Below are 10,931 nucleotides of genomic sequence, written 5' to 3' on the forward strand. Positions count from 1 at the left end.
TATGATAAGGTTCTTGTAATAGACTTAATAGACTTCTTTTGATTGTAAAGGGCCGTGTCCCTACTTATGTTTTGTGATTGTGTCTAAGATGGCCATGTGAGACTTAGACTTCCGCTGTGTGTTTTTAAAGTTGTTTTAATGAAGCTTGAATGTTTGGATCTAAATAAGTTTTTATTTCCGCACTATTATCATTATTGAATGCAATGAATGACTATGTGGCTTGTATAAGACCCTTTCGGGGTCGAATACGCCTTGTTACGACTTGGGGTGCTCCTGGGTCGTGACAAATAGAAAGCCTCAAAAATGAATTTTAGCAACATAAACAAAGAAATACCTGGACTGTGCAGTGGTATTAACTAGATTTCTGGCTCAATCTGCAGGAAAGGGTAAATCATTTTAATGGAGCTCAAAGATCGGAGGAAAAGCTGGATGCAATGAGAGATGGAGTGAATCGAATCTTACTTGGTTTGTTCGAGCTGAGGTGATGTGAATTCAACAGGCTATGTTTCGATGGCATTCGTGAGAAATTAGAGTGCCTCTTGTGGAATCATCCCAGCCACAGCTTGTTGCAGCCTTTGACGAATCGAGGACACTCACAAGCAGATTCGACTTTGACAACCACGAACTGGAGCTTGAAGTTGGAGTTGGGGCTTTAGAATACTCTCTATTTTTGTTTTTGTCTTTTGATTTTCTTGTCTTTTATGATATTAGGATTTGTTGGGCTGGGCCTTTGTGAGGCCTGGTAGTTATTTCAAGTCAATAAAGGGCCTTTATGCCCAGTTTAGATTTTTTTTTTAAAAAAATCTATGGTCCCTACAATGCCCTTATTTAACTAGAACTCAGAAACTTATTTCTATGGGAAAAGGAAGAATAATGTGGGTTTTTCTGGTTTTTTTTTAAAAAAACTAGGTTTTCTACTCTTTTTTTTGGATTAGGAAGGAATCTCTATAAATAGGGATTCTCCTAACCTAGAAAATAGATGAATTAGTTTTCTAACATACTCGTCTACCCAAGTATTGAGAGATTTAAGATGTGAACTTTGGATCATTATAGAAGACTGCAAAGTTGTTGTCTATCTTGTGGATTTCTTTCTAACTTGGGGATTTGCTTGAAGGTATCTGCTTACTCTTCAAGAGGTAATTATTGAATTAAATTTTAGCAAGTTTATGTGTTCTAGCATAATTGTATATGTTTTAGCATAAACGAATTGGTTGTCTATTATTCATGTAGGCTATAAGATAGTAGTATGCTTCCGCTGTGCATATAGTTTTCAAACAACATACGGACACAAATATATAAACAGCAGCCTCTCTAGCAAACATAACTATAGCTATGAAGAGCAATTATCTAAACTATAACTATAGAGCCTTATTATGTCTATTGTCTTTGCTATATGTGATATTTCCTCATTTTTTCCATTTAATTTATTTTGAGTTTCTATGTTAATAACTAGTATAAATTGTAGAAATCTCATACTTTTGGACTAATTACATGCAATAAGTTTCCCCAATCACAAAAATCCCGGATTTTCCCAATTACAAAAATTATGTTTTTTCATTGCTCTTGGATATATTCTTTGGTAGTCCGATAATTGCAAATAATACATTACTTAATGGGAGAAATGTATACGAGAGGAGAGGGGATAGGGTTTGAAATAGGAGTCCTTATAGAAACCAAATTTCAACATAACAAACGACATGAGAGCAAGAATAACATATTATGGAATAGCAGGAAGATATATTGTGTCGAATTCACCCTATGTAGATTAATTACCCGGATGCAGATCACTAAAAATTGGTAACCATATGTAAGCTGGTTTAAAATTCAAACTTATTCAACCAATTTCACATACTAATCTACCTTCCTGAGTTTTTTGATCATTATGATATAAGCTACGGTAAAATTTTGACAGGTGAAGAGATATGGCTACAGAGGGCGCAACGTTTACTTTTCCTAAGGATATACAATTTCAGAAAGTACACAGTCCTTGCTACTTATAACAGTGCAAGCAATTGTTAGAGGGTTTCCCACACTTTGGACAACTTCGTTTTAGGTATGGAGGCATTATTATTGGCTTTCCGATCTGGATCAACGGCTAACCAGTGTCCTTTCTAGTAGAATGTTGCTCAACACAGTATTATGATCCATACGAGTATGATACTAATATCAATGGGTACAAAAATGCCGCAGTATTGGAGAAAGTTAATTATCCCATGTATTGCCTTCATCCAACGTTACCTTGTGTCCATAAGACGTCCTCCTATAATGCAATGACTATTAATCAGGCTTATATTGTTGCAAAAACTTAGATGACATCAGAATATTTATCATTGAAAGTACCAGTTGTTTCAATTCCATTTTTTCCTAAATGAGATTGAAAGTTAGGATTAGAGATTCCTTTTTTTAAAAAAAAATTAAAACATCTCAAGTAAGCCAACAAGTCTAAATCATTTCTAATTCTTCTCAAATTTTGTATATAACTTTGTCAAGGTATTTCCATCAAAGAAGAGAATTCTCAGAAGAAAAGGAATCAGTCAGAGGAGGAGAAGAATATAGGTGACTTTCTACTCTTCAATATTTAAATATACTATAATTTGGTATTTCTAGGAGTTTGAGGACATAGTTAAACATTCTAATAGACATGGTTTTTGCATTTGAAGAAAATCTTCTTCATTTATTTTTTGCACATTTCAAGCGATGAATTCCAGTAGATGAAAGATTTTAGCATTGCCAAGCCAAGATGTTTGGGGAATATTTCATTTTTAATTTGCTTGTCACTATTTAATTGAACCTTTTATTTTTTCAAATAAAAATAGGAGACTTCCACTTAACAATTAACATGGAAGTGTTTAAATAGTAGATATAATTTACTTGACATCTAAGTGTAATTTTTTGTAAGTCAACTCAAGCACACCAGAGAGAGAAAGCTAAGGTTAACCATTTTCTCAACAATGTCTTTGTCAATTAAACATCGTCACATGTTCTGTTTTTATTTTGTTCCAATGTTTACATATGCTCAATTGGAACAAGCCATAGTTAGTATGTCAAATGAAATTTGGAGGCAAATTTAAGAGTATATCAATGTTCCTAATCTATAATATGATATGATACACTAATTGTCAGAGGCTTATTACTCTCAATATTCTGCTTATACTTCTCCTTGTTGATTTTCAAGAAGCATTTTCCTTTTTTCTGTCCGGCCTAATATTGTCGTATTTGTATATCCTACATAGCTAACTTGAGGGATTACCTTCAAATGATAAATCTATGACCTTTTTTCTCCATATAGAACCAAAAGTACTTGTATTGAGGTGAGATGAAATCATGTTTTGATGATTGACAAAAAATAAAAGAAGACCAGGACCTTAGCAGGTCTGTGGAGGAACTAGGTTGCAGTAGTTCAAGTTACTACAATAAAAAACATATTTAGTTGTAATAGACTTTCCTTTTACTACAATAGAACTACTCCTAAATCATCCGAAGCTAAGAGATATGACTGCTCAAAGTTGGCCAAAACTCACTGATTTCCCAAACTTAGCCAAATTTCCAGATTTTCAAATTCTTTCCAAAAATAGTTAATTCCAATTCTAAGCCTCTTCATAGCTATTTCAAATTGTCGGATTTTACAATATCTCCCCCTTGGGAACATTCGTCCTCGAATGAGGTTACTCTTACTATGCTAAGGGTGTACATCAACTCAAACACCCAACAAGCAACCATGCAAACACAACAACAACAACAACAACATGCTCATTATAATTAAAAGAGCACTAAGAAGGAATTTAGTACCTTGATCTGCATTTCCTCCGGATTCAAAGAGATATGGGTATCTCTTTTTCATGTCCTCTTCGGCTTCTCAAGTAGCTTCCTCAACAAATTGGTTCCTCCAAAGGACCTTGACTGAGGCTACCTCTTTTATTTTCAACTTGCGAACTTGGCGGTCTAAAATCTGAACATGAATCTCCTCATGACTCCTTTCATGGTTGGAATTTTCAAACATACACAATCCTCTACTTCGAACTCTAACGCCTTTCTCCTAACATCAATGTAGGATTCTTGACGACTATGTGCCGTTTTCAACCTCTCTTAAATCACTTTCGCCTTCTCTATAGCTTGATGAACTAACTCTGGTCCTATCAACCCTGCTTTACTAACTTCAAACTATCCAAAAAGAGATCTACATCTCTACCCATAAAGAGCCTCATAACTAGTCATATGGATGCTAGAGTGGTAACTATCATTGTAAGCAACTCCATGCAAGATAGGTAATCATCTCAATTATCCTTGAAATCAATTCCACAATCCACCTTGATACCTCAAAACACCATCTCCCCCTTGTTCAAAAGCCATCACTGCTTATGAACATTTGCCTTCAACTCAAGCAAAATGGGATCTTGATCTTGTTTCTCCTTCATTTCTGACATCAATGATGACTCGGCCCTGCTCATCACTTCTATTCCTCCTTCTGTGAAATCTATAAGTATGACTCCCAGGCGTGCAAATCTGTGCACATCTTTTGCTAACTCTTTCTTTCCTTCTCCAATATGGGCGGTGCTACTCATAGACAACCTGCTTAAAGAATCAGCAACAACATTTGTCTTACCAGGGTGATAAGAAAAATCATGTCACCATCTTAGAGTACTTAACCGCTCTCTCTCTGGCTGAGATTAAGCTCATTCTAAGCGAACACACCTACATGAACATCATACAACAATGACGCCATATCTTCGAAGCAAAAACTACAACATCCAACTCTAGCTCATCACATTACACCCCGATTCTCCTAAACTCGACTATTGATCTCAAATCCATTGTAGATTCAGATACTCAGTATGTACTCGAGAACCAAATATCATAACTGGGCGGTAGTCAACTCCTCTTTTCATTCCTGAAAGTCTTCCTCACATGCTTCAGACTATTGAAAATTCATTGTTCTTCTGAGTCAATTTGGTCAAATAAAACTGTTATCTAACAGATCCCTTTAACTGCTCTTTCAAATCTTTCAACTCTGCTAGTGCCATTCTATAAGGCGAAAAAGAGATAGGACAAATATCTGAAATGATGTCTATTCCGAAATCTATTTCTCTCTCAGGAGAAAATTTCGGGTAGATCATCAGGAAAAGCTTCTTGAAACTCTCTTACTATAGAAACTGACTGAAAATGAGGTATCTCAACACTAGAGTCATTAACTCGGACTAAGTGATAGATAGATACAACCCTTCGAAACTAACTTTCTTGCCTTAATGTACGAAAAGAAACGACCCTTAGGCACTGCTAAACTACTACTCCACTCTATGACTGGCTCACTAGGTTGCTCAGGTACAACATCAAAGTTCATAGCAACATATAAACTCGCTCTGGGGTCTAGCAAAGCATAAACAACAAAGTCAAAGACTCGAATCATACCAGTTACAACATCTGGTGAATACTCTTGCCCTTGGCGAGTATTGATTGCATAGAGGCGGTTTGCTCCTCCGCCTGTACTAGAAGTAGCTCTTCTAGGTACCATCCTGTCTGGGGGAGCAACTGATGAAGCTTGGGCCCTATTGCTCAGATTTCCACTACCTTGCCTGCTCTTAGGGCACTCTTTCGCGAAGTGACCCTCTTGTCCACACTTAAAACAACTGGGTGGGTTCTACCACACCTAGCACATGCAGGAGCCTTACTACCCCTTGTCACCATACTGCCTTGAGGATAGGCAAGTCTAGCCCTGAAACTATAGGAATTTCTATTATACCCATTTTTGTTCTCAAGTGCAGGCGCACTAGCAGATGGTGGAGCAGGTCCCTTCTGTTTCTGTGGGAGGGATGACTGATTAGCATCATTCTTTTGCTGCCTGAACTCATCCCCTACTATTTTAGCCGTCTTATCCTTAAACTCTTCTCTATCCTTTAACTTATCCTCCTCAACTTGTTGCAAATGGATCATAAATCTTGCTAGGTCAATATCCCCTATCAGCATAGCTGCCTTGCCTTCATTGCTTGACTGACGAGACAACCCAGTATTATATAAACTCATCCTGCTCCTTATGTCGGCAACCATCTCCGGAGCATAGGGGAAAGTTGTGTGCACTTCAGACTGTACTCATGAACACTCGTAGACTCCAGATTAAGGGTGAAAAACTCTTTGATCTTTGCCTCTCGCAACTCACGAGGAAAGAAATGCCCCATGAGAGCACTCTTAAACACAACACAACTCACTGCTGGCGCATCCTCAGCCCTATTCTTTTTCCATTGGTCAAACCAGATTCTAGCAACACCATTCAATTGGTATGCAGCTAGTTCCACCCTCTCTGACTCAGCAACACGCATCACATCAAATACCCTTTTAAGCTCCTCAATGAAATTCTCTGGATTCTCAGTGACACTTGAACCTGTGAAGCTTGGTGGATTCATCCTTAAGAGTTCACGGATCCTTGAAGTATCAAGCACTTCGTGTCGATTGTCTCTCTGCCCAACATAATAAGTCGCAACTTGAGTTAACATCCGGATGACTTCGTGACAATCAACATATTTTATCCCTTCTTGGGTTTGCACTTCTTGAGCACTTGGTAACTCTTGTTCCTCAACGCTCTTCATAGCTGGACGAACTCTGACTGCTCTTCGTGGAGGCTAGATCCTCTGAAACACGCGCAAGCATGAATTAGAAAGAAACTCTTTAGAGATAAACTCTAACACACGAAATGAGTGTGAAATAAGTGAGAAATCTTCCTAAATGTTGTAGCCTCCCAATTATAGATGTGGCGCGCTTCACACCGATAACTAGGACTCTACAGACACGGCTTCATAGACTCCCTGGGACTCTTGAACTTGCTCTGATACCAAGTTCATCACGCCCCGAGCCTACACCCTGGGCGGGACCGGCACTCGAAGACCATTGCTGGCCCCAAGCGAACCCTTGGTCTGGCTTTCTTAACTAAGAGGAAACTTATCTCAAAAGCATAACTCAATGCAATGGAAGGTCATAAGACAGCTTAAATGATACAAATCTGGACAACAAGGCAACTCGAGTCTCAAAATAGAATATTTACATATATAAACAAAAGAGAGACTCAACTAACTGTCTATGAAGCCTCTGAAATACTGAGATGGATGTTGGGACAGACCCCGCAACATCCTAATAAAACAAAACTGAAGAACATAAATAATTGAGTCCTCCGGAATGGAAGGAGGCTCACCATTGACTCTGGAGTGATCAACTGGATCAACAGCGCGCTGGATGCTGATCCTGGGTACTTGCGTCTGCATCATAAGACGATGCAGGCCAATTGGCATTAGTACATGAAATGTACAAGTATGCGAGCTGGACCGCTAAACAACACCTTAAGCTTGAAAGGGATACAAAAGAGAACTTACCTTGGCTCTGTTCAACTTATGAATAACTGAACTCAATATATAAAGCAATAAGACACATGCAATATAAAAAGCTTTTAAAACTATTAAAACATGACGTAAAAATCATATTTATAATATGATGAAAATACCATGCTTCCTTTCGAACTCTACTTGTGCAATGCATGAATGAAGTCCCATAGCCCCATCCACACTAAGAAGAACTTTTCGAGGAACCAAATTCTTTTTACTATGGGAGTTCTTTAACCGATAACCACCACTACATGCTTAAGTAGTGATACAAGGTTTTACCTCACGTTGCACAAGGACCATCCTATACCGTGATATAGGAAGCTAATGAAACAACATTTTACCTCACGTTGCCCGAGGACCATCCTATACCTTGCCGTGGTATAGGAAGCTATCTTTACCAAGTGGATCCGCTAGTTTAATCTTAAGTGATCATCTAAAGAGTATGATCCGAGAAATCACATGTTTGGCTAAATGGCTCTTATGGAGAGTTGAGTTAATATGAACTCGTGTCCCCAATTCGGTGCTCAAGACTACTCCCAAAAATACTTTAGCTCATTCGTGTTTTAAACACATCTTTCTTTAGTTGATATAATTACTCAAAACTTAGCCCAAAGTCTCTTGAAAACTCTTTCTAAAAAAACCAAATCGAAACCATATTTTTAATATGATCATTGATTACTTGGGATATTCATACTGCTTAAACATTGATGGTATATCTAGAGACCATACTGTTTAAACATTGATGACATACTCGATTTGTCATACTAATCATGTTTTCAGAAACTCTTTCGCAAAACTCATCTTTTATCAACAAGAGATAGTACTCAACTACTCAAAACTCTTTTGGAAATCTCAGTTTCCTCTCATCTTAAATGTGAAAACATTTATAAACTTCTTTGGGAAATACTTAGTTCCCTAAAAACTTTTGAGAAATAAACTCAACTCTTGACTCTTGACCTATCTCGAAACTCTTGACCTAACTGAAAACTCTTGACCTATCTCGAAACTCTTGACCTAACTGAAAACTCTTGACTTAACTTGAAACTCGATATTCTTTACTCGACTTGAAACTTGAGACTCTTTGCTTAGCTTAACACTCTATACCCTTTACTTGACTTGAAACTTGACTCTTAAAATGAAGTTAAAACATTCAATAAAGGCTCTTGAACAACTTTGAAGACTTGCTTGACTTGCATCTTAACTCTTGAACTTAACTCTTAACTTCACTTGACTTCTAACTTCACTTCACTTTGATCCTAACTCACCTTGAATTGGATTATGGATTCAAGGGTAATGATCTCATGTTTACGACACTTCTCATTTTCTTACTCACTTGCTCGAGTCTTGAAACAAGTTACCAGAAATTGTAGCCGACTCCTCAAAAAGACTCAAAGGGATTTCTTTAGAATATTCGAAAGAATTCTCAAAACATAACTCTCAACTCTACCTTGAATTTGAATTATGAATTCAAGATTATGATCATGTTAGGAATGACTTTTAGGTGCTTAGAAGTAGCTTGAAGTAGTTGGAATCGAAAAGGAGTGAATGTGTACTTTAAATAAACTCAAATGGGGCAACCGACGACAACTAGATGGGGCAAGTGACCCTGGCGCAATGGGTGGCGCGGGGCGCCAGCCCCTAAACTTAAGAGGTGAGTTTGGGGCGCTCTGGCAGGCGGTCGCGCCAGGCCCCCAACACAGAAATTTCAGCAAGTTTATTTTCTCGTTTTCTCACCTTATTTCGCCTAAAATCGAATGGTTTCTTCCCCAAATCACTTAGAATCATTAAAACCCTCAATATACCATAGATTCGACTCAAAAACACCACCGGAAACATACACCAAACCAACAAGAAGCTTCCACAACACAATCACAAACTTCAACCAACACAACCACAAACTTCAACAAATACAACCAACAACTTCAACAAACATAATCAATATTTTCTTGAAAATAAAATGAGTTTGGCGTGTGGGGGAAAGGATAACCCAACACTAAAAGCTCACATACCTAGTAGGGATCACCCCCGACGATTTCCACGACGATCTTTGACGGAAAGTCCTTGATCTCCTCCTTCTTCTCTTCTTCTCCTCCTCTTTTCTCAAGAACCATAACTCTTACTCTTTTAAAAAATGGTAAAACTGATCAAAAACATCAGCCTAACACATATATATATATCCACAATAAAAGGCTAGGGAAAAGACCAAAATACCTTACAAATTTCCGGACGGATTCCCTGCCAACTACCCAACTTCCAAAGGGCATAACTTATTATACGAACTCGGAATCGAGCAAACTCGGTGGCGTTGGAAAGACCATTCCATGAGCTTCGCAAAAATAACTAGAACTACTCCTAAATCATCTGAAGCTAAGAGATATGACTGCTCAAAGTTGGCCAAAACTCACTGATTTCCCACACTTAGCCAAATTTCTAGATTTTCAAATTCTTTCCAAAAATAGTTAATTCCAATTCTAAGCCTCTTCATAGCTATTTCAAATTGTCGGATGTTGGAGATCCTCTCCTGCTTGCCCTTAAAGTTTGTTGTTTAATGTAAACTTCCATCCAAGAATTTTAAAGGTAAGATATCTCATCTTGAATTTTCCAAAACATTGTTCCTACAACTCCCAAAAATCTTCTTTAACCCTATCACCCAATGTTTTGGAAAATTCAGGATGAGATATCCTACCTTTAAAATTTTTGGACAGAAGTTTACAGTGAACAACAAACTTCAAGGGCCAACGGGAGATGATATTCATATGTATATCATCCGACATTTTTACACTCGCTAATAGACCACTATGTTCCTCTGCTCTGTTGCCGTTTCTGTAACACCTTGAAAATCAGACCTAGAAAAAAATTGCAGAAAACTCACCTGAACCATTGAACCACGACAGAGTTCACGGATTATCATAGGGTCCACGGTTAGTTGATCTGCCTGTAGAGGGGAGTTAAACTCCACCAGGCCCAGAGGTCATACCATAGTACCCTTCACGGGCCGTGGCCTTGACGACGGACCATGGTGGAATCCGTAGAGGGTGAACTAGTAGACGTTCAAGCCTAGCCCTCAAACCCTCCCCACCTAAGTGAGGACCAAGAGGACGTTCACGGTCCGTGGTCCTGAGGAAGGGTCGTGGGGGAGTCTGTGAAGGCCAACTAGTAGACCCCAGACCTGTGCCTCCAGACCTAATCCTAAGTAAAGACCACAGGGACATTCACGCTCTGTAGTCCTCCACATGGGCCGTGCTAGGTGCTCATGGACAAAGACCCCAAAACCAGTAGCCACTGGCCAAGGACCATGACCGGTCTTACGGTTCGTGGTCCCTTTCACGATCTGTGAAAGTGGCCGTGGTCAGCCTCGCCAGATTTTTTAAGTAGGGTTATTTCGGTCTTTTTGCCTATTTGTTAGGCACCTAAACTACATCGTTTAAACCCTAAACTACGTGGTTTTGGTCAATATTAGCCTAGAAACATAACTACAACTTACCTAAGTCATATCATTCAACAAAACATAGAAAAATTAGAGCGTAAGAGGAGAAAGAGGTCGAGCAACCCAATTTCTAGAACGCA

At 38.5% G+C, this 10,931-nt stretch overlaps 1 pseudogene; it reads right to left on the bottom strand.

The window, feature by feature from the left end:
* Positions 1–4,964: 4,964 nt before the first annotated feature.
* Positions 4,965–10,599, bottom strand: LOC125823936 (uncharacterized; annotated as a pseudogene).
* Between the last annotated feature and the right edge of the window lie 332 nt (positions 10,600–10,931).

This window comes from Solanum verrucosum, unplaced genomic scaffold, assembly GCF_900185275.1.
Source record: "Solanum verrucosum unplaced genomic scaffold, falcon-dt-bn FXZP01000065.1, whole genome shotgun sequence".
Lineage (NCBI taxonomy): Eukaryota > Viridiplantae > Streptophyta > Magnoliopsida > Solanales > Solanaceae > Solanum > Solanum verrucosum.